The following is a 19,623-nucleotide window of genomic DNA, read 5'->3' on the forward strand; positions in this document are numbered from 1 at the left end:
ACAGTTCTGTACTGAAAGTTGAAGTCCGCTATTGGAGATCAAATTTTTACTAAAAGATGAAGCACACCTTCTGTTTCAAAGGACTGCAGGTTAGACCTCTCCTGACATTCAAACTTTATGTTTACTGAGGCTGGTGTGCTTTCAGTTCACAGGTTGTCCTTAAGCTGTTGGAGTTATTACAGTGGTGTATCACCTTTCATTCTACCCACCAAATCTCTCATGGCTCATTTGGCCTGCACAATGATGTTCTGTGAGATTGTTTTCATTTTTCAGTAACTTATATCACAGAGTATCTCAGATTTAGCCATAAGTCTATTTTCACTGACAGGCTCCTCTCTTCTCTTCCTGTTGCAGCTGGCTCTTGAGGGGAGCACTCATAAAGCATGGCCACTTAGGATCTCAGTTGAAAGGACCTGCCAAATTACACCTTCAAAAAGGCATGAAGGTAGGATCATACATTGAAAGTAGGTATTGCAATGGTTTATTTTTACAAACAGAGATAGACCAGAAGGGATACTTTCATGTATAATACCTAAAATCATAGTCAGACTTCTGGTTTAGTGCATCATTCTTTATGCTGCACTGTCCTATTTGCAGTCTTTTAAGTGTCAGAAAAACACTTTTTTTGTATTTAGGTACTCTTATTTTATGGCAGTATGTAGAAAGATACAGAAACAATTCTGGTAAAGGTAGCTGAAATTTTGTTGAAAAATGGTCCCCTTTGCATCATTACAGTATATTGTTTTGCAGGAGCTGGAATGGGTGCAGTGAAAGTTAGGAATTCTGGTGATCTGTAGCTTGGCAACTACAGCAGTGGCCTGAGATCTGGAAGGAATAGACATGATCAAGTTATTGCTCTAGTGAAAAAATTTCTGGGGATACACACATTTTGTGTGTATATGTATATATACATATATATTATATATATACACACACACACACATGTGTGCATGCAGATATATAATTATATGTATTATATATATATCTATGTGTTATATAAAATAACAACAAAGTAAAATTATCTCCCTGCATGCTACTTTTGTACATTTCAGGGCACAATATCCTGAGTACTATGTGGCAGGATTCTGTCATCTAAAAGGAAAAAGGAAGTATTTGAATATACTCCACACCTGGTATTTTGTATCATTTTCTTGATAGGTTTACTTCTCATTTCAGTGTGATGAAAAGCTAGGTGTCAAAAATTAGAATTTAAAAAAAAAAAGTGATTGCTGTCTCTTGATCTGTTATAAAATGTCTTGGTTTGAAAACAGGTGTCCACTAAGGAAGGCAGGAGCCTCTCTTGAAATCGACAATGTAAACCCCCTCCCTCCAAATTATTATTCTAATTTTGAAATTAAGGAGCTCTCAAGCAAAGATACGGGAATAGGAATAACAGTTATTTATTAGGAAAATTAAAATAAAAATGCATTATTGCAAAAAACCAGAACACTGCCAGAGTCAGAGTACAACCTGACACCAGTCCCATTAAATGGTGGCTGCATCCTCCTGCAGCGACAGATGTGGTTCTGTTGGAGCAGTGCTCCTGTACAAGGTGCAGTTTTCCTCTAAAGGTCCAGTGATGATGTGGAAGGGTCTGGTTTTCCTCTGGGAATCCAGTGGAAAAAGGTTGCTCTGATGTTCCAAATCTCAAATTATATTCAGGTAGGAAATGCTTGGCTTCTCCCCCTGGGTGGAGCATCTCCCAATGGGATGATGTAATTTTATCACCATGCAGAGGGACTCAATGTCCCATTAACAGAAGATACCTCCCTGGAGGAAGGATGGGTTATGGAAAAGGTAAAGAAAACTGTTCCATCTGGTTTCAACAGATGGTGATAGAATACATACTTTTGGTTACATGCTGCATTGTAACCCAAGGCATTCTATAATTTTCAATTCTCACTACCAAGGAGCCTTATGAACTACGTGGAGTCGCCCCCTCTGCTCCTGATGACTCCTCAGTTAACAAGACACAAGGACTAAAGGAAAGTACTCATCTTTTCCACATTTTGTAAGGGATGCTAATGTTGGGAAGTTCATGGGAACATGAATAAAAGGATGGCATCCTCTACTGCACGAAGACAACCAGTGGAAGTTATGAAAGTTCTACTTCTAAAGGTAATTGTCTCTAAGCATTTCTCTGTTGCTCTTTTTATTTTGCATGAGCCATACCCGATAAATTGTCCTGTGTAGGAGTGGTTCTGATGCCTTAGAAAGGCAACCCAAATTATGTATGAACAGCTAGTTCCAATGCTCATAGAAACACATTAGAAAAACATTACATAGAAGCAATAATTTGAGATCCCAAACACGTTTTTTCCCCATTAATGATGTTTCAAAATGCAGAAAGCACTTCTGTGAAGCATGAAGGATGGTCAGGGTTAGCTAATGAGGCTGATAGGTAAAATTGCTGCATGCTTGATCTGCCTTGGCCCCTAACACTTATTTGGACATGTCTTATTATTGTGTGGGTGTTAAGTCTGCCCAAGCTCATAATCCATAGATATATGGTCATTTACAGTGTTTATGTCTCTGTCTTGGATAGCTGGAACAAAGTGATCAGAATGTAGTTTGCTAAGTTCATACAGAAAATTTCTCATGGCCAACCTGAGCAAACTAATTGCTGTCATTAACATGGGAGTCATATGAGCTGTGATAATGATACAGATAATGAACTCCCCACCTTTGGCCATCACTTTATTACCTACAGGGTCAGTAAAGAATTTATTCAACCCTCAGTTGCATTTTATAATTGGCTATTTGTACCTGGGAATATTTTGGCACCTACAGTATCTTCAGATATCATCCATTGACTGTAAAAAATGTATCAGAAAAAAGAATGGTGGGGACCCCCCATCAAAGTCTGTTGGGAAATGGGGAGTTAAGAACCCTGTAATTTTCAGTCACAGATCTTTGAGCTTTAGAGGAAACAGTCTGAACTGACAGCTTAGCAATAGCTTAGCAGATCTGTAAAAACTGTATATCACCACAATGGTGATAGCTTGATGTTGCATGAACATGCTGAACCAAGCAGGGCAGTGCTTTGCTAAGTGTAGTTCTGTTTTGTTGGTATGACGACTCAATCTCACACAGAGACAGCAACACTCAGGCTGCATGTCTTTGTAAGCTGTATGAAAAGCCAGGGGAGAGTATGATTTTAATTTAAGCTGGCTTTGCAAAGGCTCTAGACTTGGGTTTAGGCATTTTGAGTTAGTTATCCCAGGCAAAGAGGCACAGGTGTCTGTCAGTGTCAGGAAGTTAAAACCATGCCCACAGCAAAGAATTCTATCAGCATCTGCAGTGTGAACTGTGACCCAGTGCTTAGTCAGACCCAGGCTCCTTTTCCAAGAAGGGCTCTTGTGCAGCTGGCAGGTGCCCCTGAGCTGACATGGGGTGCTCTTCCCTGCAGTTTAACACCCACAGAGGGGCTACTTCTCCATTGTTAAAAACACATTCCTACAGCCAGTCAGCTGCAGAAGGTGGAAAAAAGATACCACTAGCCACGAGGTGGCCAGGAAGAGTTTCCTAAAGTGTCCCTGATCTTGCACTACTCATTTAAACAGGGAGCTGCTTAGCAGGACTGGTTCTCATCTGGCTATCAGCCTAAGGAATTACTGGATTTCCACTAAGCCATCCCAGTAGTTTTGGTTAGATGTTTTAGCTGTAGGAAAATTACTTAGAACAGACCTAAGTTTAAAATATAATCCCAAATCTCTTGGTTGCCTATAGTGCCATGGCTTTTATTTGCATATTTTTAGGGATCATGGGACTACTCCTTTTTGAAACAGCTCTGCCAGTAACTGCAGCCAAAATCAGATCCAATGTCCACTATTGTAAAAAATTCTGGATACTCAGCACACAGCCTCAAGATTAGGTAGCTGTAGCTACCCTCCTCACAATTTCTCCTGGACAAATGAGAATAAAGGTATTTCTATCTTTGGAGAAAGATTAACAATAAAAGTACATATCAGTTTAGCTAACAAAGAAGTAAACCAAGCCGGGTTTAAGTTATTCCAAGTGTTTTTCTTATCTTAATTAAAAAAATAAAAAATCAGATGGAAACCAAAAAAAAAAAAAAACCACCAAAAACAAAACCCTCAACAATAGTAAAGAAACTTACAAAGAAACAATAAATAAAAAATTATCTTCATTTAAATATTACCTCTCTAATTATTTAATTATTTCTGGCTCCAAAATTACTCTGTGAGTAAAATTCAGTGAAGTAGATTTAAGTTTTTCATTTAAATAGTGGAAAGCAGTTGTAATTTTTTTCCCTCAAGCTCCTTAAACCAGAGATTTCCAATCACTTTTTTATCATAATAATTGGAAAAGCATTCACTTACTCTTTTTTTTATCTAGCTAGTAATGAGTTCACTCAAACTGCACATTGATTTTATTATGAAAGTCTCAAGACAATTGCAAGTTTTAAAATCAGTCTAAGAATTTGGTATTATAAGAATACGATTCTAAAAAAAAAATCGAAATGCAATAATTCTATAACTTTTTAGAATTTAGTGTTATTTCAAAAGATGATATTTGGCAGTAAAGGCAAAACTTGCTGCCACAGCATGGCATAGCAGAGGGATATCTCTGCTTATCATGCCAGCAAACAGGTGAATCTCATCCAAAGATCTCTACAAACTCGCCTCATATGGTGGATCTGGGCCATAACTTTGCTAGGACCTTGTCAAACCATGCATGCTGTGCTTTTCATATTCCTACAGGATATCCTATACACACTGGGTTTTTTTCTGGTTTCCCCAGGAGGAGCTGTGCCACTCCACTGTGGTTCTCCCAGGAAAACAGCATCCAGCACCTGTCTGTCCCTGGCAGAAGGCTGCAGCCTGCTCACTGCTTCCTCCTGGGCAGATTTTAGGACAAGGACACAGCATTGCTACGTTGGAGGATTTGCTGTAAGCTGGAACTGATACTCCCAGGGGCTGGAACAGAAATGGAAACTCAGTGATCGGGTGATGTGGAAGAAAAGGAGGAAAAAAAAAAGTTGCTTCAGGTCTGCCCTACTGCCTGCATACTGTGGGACCTTGTGGGAATTTTAGATTAAGTTTGCTGCCTGAATTTTTTGCTAGTAACAGGAGGGTACAGTATCAGGCAATTTTACAAGTGTGGCTGCTGCACTGAAATATTAAAAATATTTTTTTTTTCCTTGTACTTTTGACCTGTGAGACATGAAACTCCCTGTTCTGAGAATTAAAGCAGCAATGCAGTTTAGGCTTCAGCTGTGAGAAATGGAGAATTCTTGATATGACAATTGGTGGATTAAGTATTTGTTTAAAACCAAAACCCACATAGGCAGCTAAATTGCACCATCTGGAGCAAGAGGCAGATGTAAGCATCTTTATTTAAGAATCAGTTTCTTATCATTTATAAAAGATGCATGGTATTAATTCACTCTTTTTTTTTTTTTTTCCAGGGAGCATCATTCATGGGAAATAGCTTTGTTTAGACATCTGGAATAGAAATTTCTTAATAATTTTATATAATAAATCCAGAATAAATGCTAATTATTAATAGTCAAGATTGCTTAAGGATTTCAGACTAGCTGACAGCCTGAACAAAGCACAGGCAGATGCTTTAGACAGGCTGTAAGGAAGACTGATAATTATAAGCAAAGCCAAGGAAGTGACCTTTTATTGTGGCAGGAGCTGAAGCATCACCACACTCCTCACCACCACACACTGCACAAATTAGACCCATCCATTGACTACATCTAGAGAACCTTGTTTTCCAGATGCCACTCTGTGCCTTTCAACTTTAAGCTGGGCATTCAGAAACTGAGGCACATAAAATCATCCTTCATCTTTCAAATTTTATAGAGAAATTGGTGTTTTCACAAGAATGAAGTCATTTTGTCTTCACAATACTAATTTGTTGTCAATGATTAATGAATTGGTAATTAGTTTTTACAGGGTTTGTCTGGCAAAATGACTTTATTCATTCAGTGTTTACAGAAAAGGAGCATATGAGAAATAATTTATATGTGATCCTCAGAAACTTTTTAAGCTTCCTCCAAGTTCATTCAAAGTGAATATATAAATATAAAGATAAAATAAGGCAGTAATCTATGTATATTCAGCCAGAAACAGACTATGATTTAGAGCCTCTTAGGATAAAAAATAATGAATGAAAAAGACTGCTTAATTAAAACTTAACATTAAGTTGTGCTCTTTTATAAAGGTCCATCTAATTCTGTACAATTTTTTTCAGATAGAAGGCATGCAAAAGATAGATTATACTAACAGAAAGAAAGAAAAAAACTTCAATGAGACCAAGGGAACCATTAATAAAGCACCATTAGCCCATTTATTGAGCTTTGATAGAAGAAGATGTAGGAAAAAGAAGTTTTTTAAAGAAACTGCCACCAAAGAACCATGGAAAAGTTTAATTTTGAATATGTGACTATTTTTTAATCTTAAGGACTTAGCTTCAAACTTACTTTATGGTATGTACAGTTAAAATGTCTGCCTAAATATAAATGTGCATTATACTGACTATCCAAAGAAAGCTACCAGCTCAAATTTTGTGGTGTAACCTAACACACCAAGAAAGGCCAAAATTATTTGTTCTTCAGTGGATCTTTGTCTTTAGTGAACATGTAGTCAGCACCAGGAAGTTGCATTTATCACAGATGAAAAATTAGGCCCTGGCAATCTGCTCAGTAAAATTTAATTTAGATTTAATTAGTGATGCACTGTAGTCAAGATACATGGCTTCAAGAAGCTGTTGTTAAAACTGAAGGGGTAAAAGTTGGCTTTGTTTAATTGGAACTCCCACTGACAGTGACCCACAAAGTTTTGCCTTTCAGGGTGGGTGGCTGCAGCCAGCACAGGCTCAAACCAGTTCCTGTGGTAGGTGAGTGCTGCTAACAGCAAAGTGACACACATTTGTATTACCAACAGCCATCCTGAGTAGCCTGTCCTCCTGATCCTGTGTGTAAACTTGGTTTGTTACCTAATCCATTTGCTTTTCACATTGATTTCTCATAATTATCTTCAGAGGACAGAAGCTGATTAATCTCTTTTACCACTAACTCTTTTATTTTTGTTTTATAATGACTAGTTATAATGAATAATGACTAAATAAAACTTGCTATGACTAATATATTAGTCCTTTAAAATTATCAGTTTAAAAAAAACTATCTGTGTATTTACCCCTTGTCAGAAAAACAGCTAAAATTCCTATCATTACTCAAAAGTGATAAAAATCCAGGAGAAAAAAAAAACTATCAACAGGCTTAAAAGGTGGCTTGATGGTCTCAAATTTCTTTCAGAATATTTTAACTTTAATTAGTATTTTTGAAAACAGAGATGTTCAGTATGGTATAACTTTCTTCTCAGTTGAAAAAAACAAAGTTAGAAATTGATTTTTGCCCTACACATTGACACAGCTCTGTCTGGTGGTCTGAGGGTCCTGTAATGACACTAGAATGACTGAGAAGCATCTCTAAGGCCGATACTTTTTTTCCTGTAAGACAATGATGTGAGAGGTTTTCTTTTGCAATATTGTTTCTTTCAATGGTGCAGAAGAATTAGGATATCTGTAGGTTACTGGTCAGCAGTTCATTTCTCAATTGCAATGATACCTTTTTCATTACATTTAAGAGCTTTGCTACAGATGAGTAGCATATGGTACTGTCTAAGGAGATGAGACTTTAATGAGATACAGAACATGCCGACAAAATGCATGTTAAATTGCAATGACATGCTTGTTTTGGTCGCATGTGATGTTGTGAAATTAAATTCCTGACAAGACAATGCAAACAAATGCACTTCAGTGAGCCCATAGTCACCCAGCTTCTCCTCAAGTTGGTCCAGGAGACAGGGAGGCTGCTGGGAGAAAGGAGGGAGGGATTGGGTTCTTTCCTTCTTTTGTTGTACAGTTTTGTAAAACAATTTCCTCCTTTTCCTCCGATTTTGCACAAGGACGTAATGAGGCACAGTATTACTTACTTGAAGTTGTAAGTACGACTGGTGTCGCAAAAGGACCTTCCAAACAGTGTTACATCTGCCTTAGACACACAGACTTTCAAGCAGCTAAACAACAAAAACAATCAACAGTCGACTGTGTGTGATATGTGACTGGCTGTAACCTGGAGCCATGCACACTGTTTGATTAGCACGAAATTCTGAAAATTCTCCATCTGGGAATACAAAACCCAGTCTTCTCTTCAGCTCAAGCAGTGGCTGTTGAGCCTGCAGAAGGAAGCAGATACAAGCACCCCTGAGTATCTCTGGCGCTTTGACTTTCATGCCTGGACTCCCAAATCACCCATTTTTTTGTAAGGAAGAGACAAAGTAATAGCACTAATAATATTGTTGTGAGTAGCTCACAAGGTTTGGAAGGGTTTGGTAACATCATTACTCTGTCTTGGGAGAGATTAAAGAAATTAAATGTTACATTCCTAGCCAAGGAATACAGATCCAACAGACATAACCTGGGCTGGCATCCTTTGACGGGTAAAATGAAGCTATAAGTGTTCCATTAAGATTGTTCCTCTTGGGTCTTTCTAACATTCTGTAAGCTTCCTCTTGCCCTCCCCCAAATGCAGAGAAATACATGTTAGAAAAGTAAAGCATGTAAACATCTTGTTTTCCTACCATGCCTTGGTAAAACAGCCAGTTAATTAAAAATTGCAGCTTTCATCCACTCAGCCTTCCCAAAGCATCGTAAGTCTCACAGTGCAAATACATTTGTCAGAAAAAAATTACATTTTATCTCTTTATAAAGAGTTTATTCACCTTCATGTTTGTTCACATTCATGTTTGTTTCACCTTGACAGAATTTGGAAAGCAATAGGTAAGAAAAACTTGCAGTCCAAGTTATTGAGAAAATACATTTGTCAGGTACAAGAATATTCTAGGAAATACCCCAAGATTTGAACTAGAAATAATCAAGAAATATTAAATAATTTATGATTTTTAAGGAAATCCAGATCTTGTTGTGAACTTCATGTGTTGTTTTTTACATCTACTATAGAAATTAAACTAAAATCTAATTATGGATGCAAGTTTACCTTTTAGAACTGATCTGGACCAGAGAGAATCATTACAATTCCAGCTGTAGTATACTTGAGGGGAAAAAGTCAAATTCAGAAGAACAGCCATGACATCATCCATAACATACCTCTATGATGTGTGACCTGCAGGTGAGTGCAGATGCTCTTAAGGTATCTTTAAAATTAATTACTCTGGCAATTCAGCATCAGGAGCTGAAGAGTAGCTAGCTCTGGTTATCGCAGCAGATGCCAAAGTGAGTTTTGCACCATGCTGATCTTCAGGATGCCTTCAGCAGTCAGACATCTTCAGTGTGTCCCATGGTGGTTGTGTACACGCATTTGTGCTCTGTGCTGTGTCTTTTACTAGTGATGTACTCTGTTAACTGCTTCTTGAAAGACAGGAATCTCTATCTTCATGCTACTAGCCTGAAAGACGTCCTTGTGCTTGGCAGAGCAAAAGGACAATGATAGTATCTTCTTACAGTAGTGATGGGAAAATCAGTTTATGTGTGAGTAGAGGATTTTCAGGGTACAGTTTGGTTTGCATGATTCTGCTGAGTTCTGCAGGCTGGATTAGCACACGATGGGCATCCTGAGCTGTGTGCACGTACTGAGCTGTCTGAGCACACGTTCCCTGCCAAGGCTCCACCCTGGCTGTGCTGCCAGGGAAGGGCAGATAGGAAGCAGGACAGGCAATCTGAGCTCCAGGGCTGTTGAATTGAGATTATCCTCAGCCCAGCTGACATTATCTCCTCATGGAGTGGAGAGGCCCAGAGAGCACCCTTGCTATTTCCTACGTGTAATTTTTTTTTAGAACTCCTTTGGACTTGCGGTGCCTATGGTTTGTGCTTTTTCTTTTGGCAGGGAGCTGTTAGGATCAATAAAGATTTGTAGAGACTTGCTGTTTCTATGCCAGCTACTTTCTACAAAATATTATTTTTCCATCTTAAGGGAAAAAAAAAAAAAGTCTTTGAAATTGTTCAGAAACCAAGGATCTGAGCACAAGCCTGTGCGGACCTGACAGTGTGGGAAGATGATTGGAGAGGGAGCTGAAATATCCAGCTCGGCAATTTTATTCCAACTTGCTCCCTTGTACTCCCTATTCACACTTCTCCCTGCTGGCACACCCTTATTTATCTCTTACCTTGAGCCAAAGATATTGTGCTATTCTGAGAGAAATTTTCCAAAGGAGCTGCAGCGTTTCCTTGAGATGATGGATCCTAGTAAAAAGATTCCTTTGTTCACTTGGTTATGCACAAAGCATCATCTGTTTCCTCCTAATAGGTTTTTTCTTCTAGGCAAATGTCTTTTAACAATGAGAATTAGAAACAAATTATATTCAGCTATTCAGACCTTGCAAGGAAAGCACAAGGACTGTCAGCCTTGTGGCTTTGCCTTTTTCCTTGTTTGAAAAGCAGGCAACAGGACAAATGCTGCACTGTGCCCTCTGCTCCCAAGTACATGGCTGGTAATTTTGTATATATATTTTTTATATATATTTTTTAAGTAGCTACTGTAATCTGCAAAATACATATATATATATATATATTGTTTGTAAAAGTTCCAGTGATATCCAGACAGTAAAGTATATGGGGACAGGCTTTTGCAATTGAGGCCATTGCATTGCATGAAAGGAAAAGTTGTATATCTGGATGATTTTTTTTTTTTCCAAAGTGAACAGCAGCTCTTCAATTATTTTCTCACTGTCTTTTTTGGAGCTATTTTCATCCTCACAGGTTTTTGCAGGATGGGGATTGTGCATCTATACTATGGGAACATGATTGTCCATGAGTGTGGTACCTACAGCTGTGTCCTCAGAAATTAATTTTGCTTTTTATTACAGGGAAGGACAAAGAAGAACAAAAATTTGGGAAAGAGTTTCCCTCATTAAATATTTACCATTTCAGCTCCAGATTCAGGAAAGGTAAGCTCTGAATCATTACTTTTTATTTTTAGTATCCAATCTACTTGGAAATGAATGGAACACAATAACCTTCAAATCCCTTCAGAAGTTGAGAGTTACATGAAATCATTTATCTGAAAAGCACCACGAGATAATGGAGGGTGTATTGGGTTGGCCAGGTTCTGGTGCAGCGAGGGCTACAGGGGTGACTGCTGTGAGAACCTGCTGGAAGCTTGCTCCATGTTCCATAGTGCCAACTCCAGGTGGCTCCAGGATGGACTAAGCAAGGCTGAGCCCACCAGAGATATAAGGGGGTAACATATTCAAGAAGGTGGAAAAAATGTGTACAGTGACAGTCAGTGACAGCCAGAGAGAGAGTGAGAATGTGTGAGAGGAACAGCTCTGCAGACACCAGGGTCAGTACAGAAGGAGGGGCAGGAGGTGCTCCAGGAACTGGAGCAGAAATTCCCTGCAGCCCATGGAGGGCACAGGGGTGCAGAGATCCACCTGCAGCCCAGGGAGGATCCATTCTAGAGCAGGAGGATGCCTGGAAGAAGCTGTAAACTCCATGGGCAACCTGTACTGGAGCAGGGTCCTGGCAGGGACCTGTGACCCTGTGCTGGAGCTGGTTTTCTGGCAGGACTTGTGGCCCCACAAGAGCCTCATGTTGGGGTAGCATGTTCCTGAAGGACTGCAGCCCATGGAAAAGACTCACATTGGAGAAGACTGTGGAGGACTGCCACCCATGAAAGGGACCCCACCCTGGAACAGGGACAGTGTGAGGATTGCTCCCCCGGAGGAGGAAGGTGTGGCAGAGATGTGATAAACTGATTTCAGACTCCATTCCCTGTCTCCCTGCACTGCTGGAGGGGAGGAGGTTGACAAAATTGGGAGTTAAGGTGAGCCTGGAAACAAGAAAGGGGGAAACATGTTTCAAGATTGATGTTTTATTTCTTTTTATCCTAGTCTGATTTGATTGGCAATACATCAAATAAATTTTCCCAAGCTGAGTCTGTTTGGCCCAAGACAGTAATCAATTTGTGATTTCTCCCTGTCCTTATCCCAATCCATGAACTTTCAGTTATAATTCCCCTGTCCAGGTGAGGAGGGGAGTGAAAGAGTGTCCTGGCCTCCAGGCATGGCCAACCCACAAGAGTTGTTGGTTGGGAAATGTAAGGCACCTTATTCCTGCACACAGCCATTTTCTGACTCCACTTTTCCCATGTTTAAAATTAGAACTCTGGAGAGAAGAATGTGAATTGATTTTGTGAAATTGTTTTGTGTTATGTTAATTTAAAATGATCAGCTAGCACAGCAGTAATGATCACAGAGGATTGCTCTTTTGAAACAAAGATAACATATCATTGATCTGATGCTTCAAAATTCATCAGAGACTTTTAAGGCCACAAGGGAGTGTTTTGATCAGCTAGGCCTGACTTCTCACACATGAGAAGTAAAGAGAATTCCACTAACAATTGCTGCACATGTTGTGCTTCTGGACAAACACAATACTTTTGTTTGCAGGGGCTCCTTAAAGTGAAAATAAAGCTTTCTGCCCCAGACTTTATGTTCACTAGATAATTTTAATTTCTTTTCAAAGCATGGCTGAATAATTAATTTTATCTCTCACTTGAGGTATTTATTAAAATAATGAATGGACTTCTGGAAGTGAATGAAATACACAAGTTATCTGTGAACATATGAGTAAGAAAACTGAGCCAAAAACCATAATAAAGTGTTGAAGTATCATCAATCCACTGGAGGTGAAAATAAAACACGTCACAGAAATAAATACTAAGAAAGAAAAAATGGCTAAAGTCGTAATCCAGTGAAACAGTAAAGTGTGCCTGTGACTGAATAATTTGAGGAGTTTCACCAAGGGTAATGAAAGTGTTAAAAGTTTCAGAAGACATAGGCATGCTTCTAAGTGCTTTAGTAGATTGAATTTGAAGTGCCTCGTCAAAATCATTAATTTCTTTTAGCAAGGAGGTAGAACAGAATTTAGGAGATGCTCAGTAAAATAAATTACAAAACAGAAAGAAAGCAAAACCTCCTTTCCAACAGTGGTGTTCGTGGTATTAGCTAAGGATCAACCTCAAATGAGGTTCCCACTGTGCAGTGTAATGCACTTCAGCAAGCACTAGGTGCTACTGGCTCTGCAGAGCATGCAAACTGAAGAGAATGCCCCATTTTCAAGAAAACACTCTCTTCTGTTATTTTAGTGTTTACCATATTATTTCCTCTTATTACAGTCTTGATTGTATTTCCAGTTATGCTGTTTTTCTCCAATGCACATGCCTTTGGTCTGCATTTCTCAGCACCCAGAACTACCCCTGAAGAAAATAGGGCAGCAGCCCTGCAGGTGAGATATGATTTCTTTTCAAAGACTGAAGTGCTTTATTTTTGAAGAACCCAAAGTACATAATTGAACAGAGTTGCCATGATTAAAATGCAATTAAGGTTGTGAAGCCCTTGAGCATCTTAAATTGTGGCATGATACAATATTTATCAGGCTTCAGAACACATAATCGCATCTTTGCCCATCCAGCCATGTTTTGCTTTTTCCCTATGCAAGATTAACCCTCTATCACAGTTTGATGCAGCTAAACTTATAATTTCTCTGTATGACACCTTAATAATTGTGGAAGAATAAGGACTAGAATTGCACAGAAGACAAGCCAATGAAGTGACAAGAAAACACCCATGCTTAAGCATTCGTTTAAAAATATGCTTTTTTTTTAACGGTTAGTGAATAATGGAGCTAATATAAAATTCTGGCAGGCATAAACCTATTGAATAATTCTGATAGTGCAATCTACAGGTGACTCACAAGCAATAAATTGAATGATGTTAGCTTTATGCAAGAAATAATCTTTTAAAAGTCAGAAAAAGGCATATGTTTAATTCATATGGTTAATATTTGAGGTATTTTGAAGGTAAGTTCACACATTTCTTGTGTCTACATTCACATGGTTTAAAAGGAAAAAAAAGGAAGAAATGCCCTTCAGTTAAAAACTTGGCAACTAGTTAACATTCTACTTCTAAATTTGACTTTGTCATGTCTGCTTATTAAGAATATAATTCATGCCTTGGAGTCTGCTCTCAAATACCAGTATCTATCATAAATGCTCAACAGTTTTTCAACATATCAGCTTTCAGAAATTGTCACAGGATCAGCTTCAACAACTAGGTCAGGTGTTGGCAGATGACACCGTGGGCTCTAATGGTAGCTTTGTGAATCTGCTGAGGAACTGAACTGCTGTGGTTCAAAAGGTTTACGGTTATTTTAATTTTTTGGCATCACATTTAGAAGCTGAATCATGAAGATCTTGTGACCTGTACCTAAATCACAACAAAAGGTTGCCACTCTTACATACAGACAGCCTTAATTAGCTGTAAAAAGTGCTGTCCTGAGTTTCCCTGTTTTGTTTGTTTTTCCAGATAGGAAGACCTTTCTGGAGGGGAAACAAATGTAGCAACATATATATATATAGGAAAACATGCATAGAAATACATATTTCTCCTTAGAAATAACTGTCAAAGAAGATTTTTGCATTTAGACACTTAGAAATGTTTAACAGATTTTTGCTGTTGTGAAATTATTTGTTATAACTTCATGCAGGCAGAAAGGTCTGTACTCATCAGTTAGGTGGCGAACAGACCTAGCAGACAGTGAACAGACAGACTGTCTGTATAAACCAGACAACAGAGATCAAAACCAAAACTCCTTCCAAGTTCAAAAGAAGGGGTTTTAAAATAGAGAAATTTTCCCAATAGCTCAGCAGACTGAAGACTAGAGTTGCTACTGTGTTTTAGAGGTGAAGACTCAGCTTCCAGTCTTACCAATTCAATCACCACAATTTCCAAACAGTAGCTAAAACAGCAGTACAAAAGAGAATTGTACCTGTTGTACACAACCTTAAAATTGAAAATTTGCTTTGTTGGAGGGGCAAAAAATCTCTTAAAATGAGATTTTAAAAGATCATACTAATTTCTATCTAATTCTCCTCCTGCTGCTTCCTCTTATCATTACTCATCTTGACATTGCCTTTTGGAGAGCAGCATCAGCCCCTTTCCCCCTTCCCTTCCCTTGCCTTCTGCTTCCATAGGCTCAGCCACCACTGTGGGAGTTTCACAGGTTCTCCAGCCAGTGTTTTCCAACCCTTGTGTTAAAAGCAGGAGGCAGACAGAAAAGTTTGCCGTGTTAAAGACATATTTAGGAAGCTTTTTGAGCCATTAGCAGGGAGCAGCTTGAGGTGGACAAAACATATGGGGGATGTGAAGAGGGTAAATGCTATTTGACAACACAGCAGAAAAATGATTGTTTCTGAAAGGGGGTGGGCTTGATAATACAAATCACATTTTTCTGTATCTGCAATGCAGAAGTTTCTCTGTGCTAATCTTGCCACTGACATTGAAATTGATGTGTGGCCTTTACGTAAGTCACTTAATCAATGTGTTTGTAAAATGAGGATAATAACATTTATTTGCCTACCTGAAATGGATGTAGTAAGGACAGACTGGTTAGTGCTGTGAAATGCTATTTACTAGTAATTGCAAGTATTATTATGCTGCAGACTTAAATCCCTCCTTGACTGGTAATTGAAATAGCTGAAGAACCAAATAAAAGTCTGAAATGTAAAGGTGACAGTGGTTTCAGCTAAGGTGGAGCTGGTTAACCCACTTCTTTTTCATGAAGCTAATTATGCTTTAGCTGAGGCAATATACATCAAAAATGTTTCGAGCATGTACCTACTCTTAGTCAGAAATAGAATGAGAGGAAATATGGGATTCATATTTGAGTCACTGGGTAATGTGCCATTGATAATGGGTCAAGGGAGAAGCTGAGTGTAACACAGAAAAATACGTGTTCAAGCCTCTGTTCAGGGATGCAGGTACACTCAGGTGTCCTGAGAGCAGGATGAGCAGTGTAGATAAGACAGAATTAGATGCATCATTACCATTTTCAACCCAATTAACATCCCTGCTCTTCAGGATTAAATAAGGTCTGTAACTTGCCTTTTGGTATGGCAGGCTAAAAAAAAAATTAAGTCCTAAGGGTGAGAAGAATGAATAATGCTGTAGAGCAGTATGAAGTAGATTAGGAAATGAATTACAGTAAATTGTCTTATCTGTGAGCTGGGCTTTGAGAACTCTTCTGAGGCCTCAGACTGCCCCCTTTCTCCCACAGATGTTTCTTTGAGAAGAAACAGAAAATTGCTGCCTAGGGTGGCTAAAGAACCAGGTCCTCTAAAAAATTTCTTTTTGCCATCTGTAATACTACTAAGAATCATCCTGTTACAAACAATTATGTTTAGTTGATGCAGTAGTTAAAATAAACCTAGGCTGAGGTTTTCTAACAGCTAGTAAAGGAGTAATAATTTGATCCTTCCTTGTGCTGAGTGAAAGCTAACCAGCAGGGTGAGTGCCTCTGACTTGACTGGAACTTTGGGGACTAACTGCTTCAGGAATATTACACATATCTCACTTCAGCTGCTTAATGTTTTCATGGTGAATTTGCTTGAAATTTATCAAGGAAGCAGAGACTCAGACTATGATTGGCAATATTTTCAAGAATACATGAAGACTTACGAAGTGGTGGAATTGTTAAGTGAGGAAAGACTTACTTAGCCTTTTTCCAGTTTACAGCCTTGCTCTCCAATTTCAAGTTTTACAATCCAAACTCAGGGCAGACCCAGCCAGGTTGCTGCATCTCCAGAGCAGCAGTGAAAAACACAGTGGATGCCGAGTGGGGCACCCTTGGCTCTTGGCAGTACTGCCTGGCATACTGTTGGCAGGATGGCTTCCTGCATGTATTGGAGGGCATAAACTTTCCCCCAAGATACAGAAACATTTTGCTTTCTTCCGTAAAACAGCTCTTGGAGAGATTGCAAGTCCCTGCACAGCTACGGTACCCAGAGAGAATTGTCAGAGAGAGGCAAATCATCCTGTGTCAATAAGGCTAGAAACAGAGAGGTGCCTCTTTGGGGCTCATCAAAACCTGCTAGCTGTAGGACACTCAAAGTAGGAAGAATCAGATGTACTGAGAGCCAGATATTAAAGGGATACACTCATGAGAAGGAGATTTATATTCAGAAATAAAGAATATGGGATGCTGTAGGTTCCTCAGGTTCAAAGGAGGGCATCTCAGGGGAGTTCTGCTACAGTAACATGTGGGCAGAGCCCTGTCACTCAAAAAGACTGCAATGAAGAGACTAGGCAGAGGCAAGGTCCAGCAACTGCTCTGATCCCATGGGAGACAGTGCTACTGGATATAAAGGAATTGCTGTCTGCCAGTCAGTGAATGCTTAGAAACATTTCTGGGAATATTTTGTCAAATTGATAAAAGAACATGTTCAGTAATTTAATGTTCCTTTTGGGTTTTTATAATTATAGCCTCACAGAAAAATCACTCAAAATAGCATTTGAATAGCCATGTCAAAATGTCCAGCAGTGGCAGTATGCTAAGTGTCCACAGGTAATGGGAATATCATGCAAGTTACATGAAAAAAGATACAATCAATTTTCTAGATGAATTCTGGTCCCAGATTATCAAATTCTCTCTAAAAAGAAATAGGTGCTGACTAGTTTAGAACAGAAATGTATACTAAAAAAAAAAATTCTTGCTCCATTTCCCATGTTTACTTCATTGCACCTAGTTTTAACCAACAAGAAGCTCAGTTTTCATTGATACAGCAGCAAGGTATGTCACTCTGCCAGCAAAGACACAGTGACTGAGTGTTATGGAAATTAATATGTACATGAGAAAAAGACATTCCATCCACCTTTAATGAGCTATTCTTAGCACCAGAAGTACTTCCCAACCCGTGAAAGGAGAAGGAGATTTAACCTTACTCTGTCAAAATTAAGAGACAGATCAGAAGTGCTACAAGACGGGGAATTCCAAGTCATCTCAATTATGTGGCACCACATGAAGTAATTATATTTGGTTACCCTTCAGAACGATATGTTCTTGAGGGGTAGCTTTTATGTACTGCTTCTCCAAACGTGGCTACACTCTGAGTGTGCTGCTTTTGATTTTTAAATAGCTCACACAGCTATAACCCCTGTGTGTTATCTCTAATGATGAATGACAGTATTATATTTACAAGCAGATACCATGTTCTTGAAAGATTTTCTTCTTCCCCTTAACTGTCCTGGTTTATAATGTAAGACAAAAGAAATTAAAGGCTTTGTTGAATCTTCTCTAACATAATGGAAAGTTAATAGAGAAGATTTTATACTTTTTAATAATAGAGATAATACACAATGCAAAAGATTTTTTTAAAAGAATGAAAAGAATAAAACTAATCAAACCTCTGTCAGTTAATATGCAAAGCACTATGTAAAATATATCAACCTTAAAGGCATAAAGTACCCAATGTAAACTCAGAGAAAGACTTGTTTTCGTGTTTCTGAGTACTGAATAGGTTATAAAATCAATTTAATTTAGTACAGAAATACAGCAGAACCCACTTCAGTTCCTCATTATTGAAGAAAGTCTTGATGTTTATGAAAAACTGAACCCTGATATAAAAATGAAATCATGAAGCAGGACAGACACCAAAGCTGAAATACTTCAGTTTATTCTAAAAATGAAGAAAACAGGGCAAGACACTTGACTGTTTTAAGCTAAATTTTCAAAACATGTCTACATTTATGAAGAACAGAGACAAGAGGTAATAGTTTGCCTTTTCTTTTTCATAAATAGGAATATCTATACTTACAGAATAGAAAGGAAATTAAAAAAACCCAGGAAACATATGACAGTTATTTTTCTGTTGCTGGCAGTGTTGGTTTTTGTTTTAACAGTTATGAATAATCAAGCCATCCTTTTGCAGAAAAGGAATGGCTTCTTGTGTAACTCCTTGCAAAACCAGGGTAATATTTTGAGGACACTTGCATCTCATATTTCACAGTGCTGTCCCTTTGTCAACATGCAATGACATAATGGAGAAAACATCATGCCTATCTCATCCATCGATATGCTGTTTCATTTTCTTCTGTGTAACTTTAAATTTCTTAGGGATGTCAATGCCACATGACTTACTGTAAAACAAAGGGAAAAAATTCAAGGTTAAGTCAAAAAAGAACAAGGCAAGAGAGAGGGATAAGATAGACATGCTAGCACATAAATCAAGAAAGTAAACCTAAAGCAAAAAGTATTACTTAGGGGTATCACAAATTTAATAAAGACAGTATTTATAAAAAACAGAGCTAGCATGAAACATGAAAAGAATTATACTGAAGAAGTCAGCTGAAAAGCTTTATTTTGAGCAATATAATACAACTCAGATACAGAGCTCTTCACACGTCTTCATGTAAATCTTATTCAGAGCTGTAAGTAACCTAGCAACTTGGACATAAACCTGAAAAAATCCTACTATTAATCACTTGTAGTAGTGCTAGAGTGGTTTCAAACTACCAGAGCACACATTTTTGGCAAACACAGAGAAAAGACTGGAAACAAGTCCATCCATTAAAAAATGCAAAGAATGTGTATATTTTATAATGCTAAGAAAAGAATAAGACATGAACAGTTAATCTTGCTTTTTCCTTACTTATAGGGTGTCTAATACATGTCCTCATTCATCAGCCCTTTTAAATGCTAAGTATATCAGATGACTTAAGTCAGATTGATATTCACAGTGATCGTCTTTTAATGTTATGAATAACTGGAATAACAATTTGATTATACAGGAGGTTA

The 19,623-nt window shown here is 38.3% G+C and overlaps 3 long non-coding RNA genes across 3 annotated transcripts; all 3 read left to right on the forward strand.

The window, feature by feature from the left end:
• On the forward strand, window positions 1-2,828 carry LOC117009931. Its single transcript, XR_004420563.1, has 3 exons — window positions 1-89; window positions 355-445; window positions 1,911-2,828. It is a non-coding gene; the product is annotated as an uncharacterized LOC117009931 (long non-coding RNA).
• Window positions 2,829-3,558: 730 nt separating this feature from the next.
• Window positions 3,559-7,063, forward strand: LOC116992599. The gene is made up of 3 exons (XR_004417081.1): window positions 3,559-3,925; window positions 4,765-5,011; window positions 6,226-7,063. It is a non-coding gene; the product is annotated as an uncharacterized LOC116992599 (long non-coding RNA).
• Window positions 7,064-8,971: 1,908 nt separating this feature from the next.
• Window positions 8,972-13,272, forward strand: LOC116992609. The gene is made up of 3 exons (XR_004417083.1): window positions 8,972-9,163; window positions 10,857-10,937; window positions 13,169-13,272. It is a non-coding gene; the product is annotated as an uncharacterized LOC116992609 (long non-coding RNA).
• Window positions 13,273-19,623: the final 6,351 nt, after the last annotated feature.

This window comes from Catharus ustulatus, chromosome 2 (genome assembly GCF_009819885.2).
Source record: "Catharus ustulatus isolate bCatUst1 chromosome 2, bCatUst1.pri.v2, whole genome shotgun sequence".
In the NCBI taxonomy this organism is placed as follows: Eukaryota; Metazoa; Chordata; class Aves; order Passeriformes; family Turdidae; genus Catharus; species Catharus ustulatus.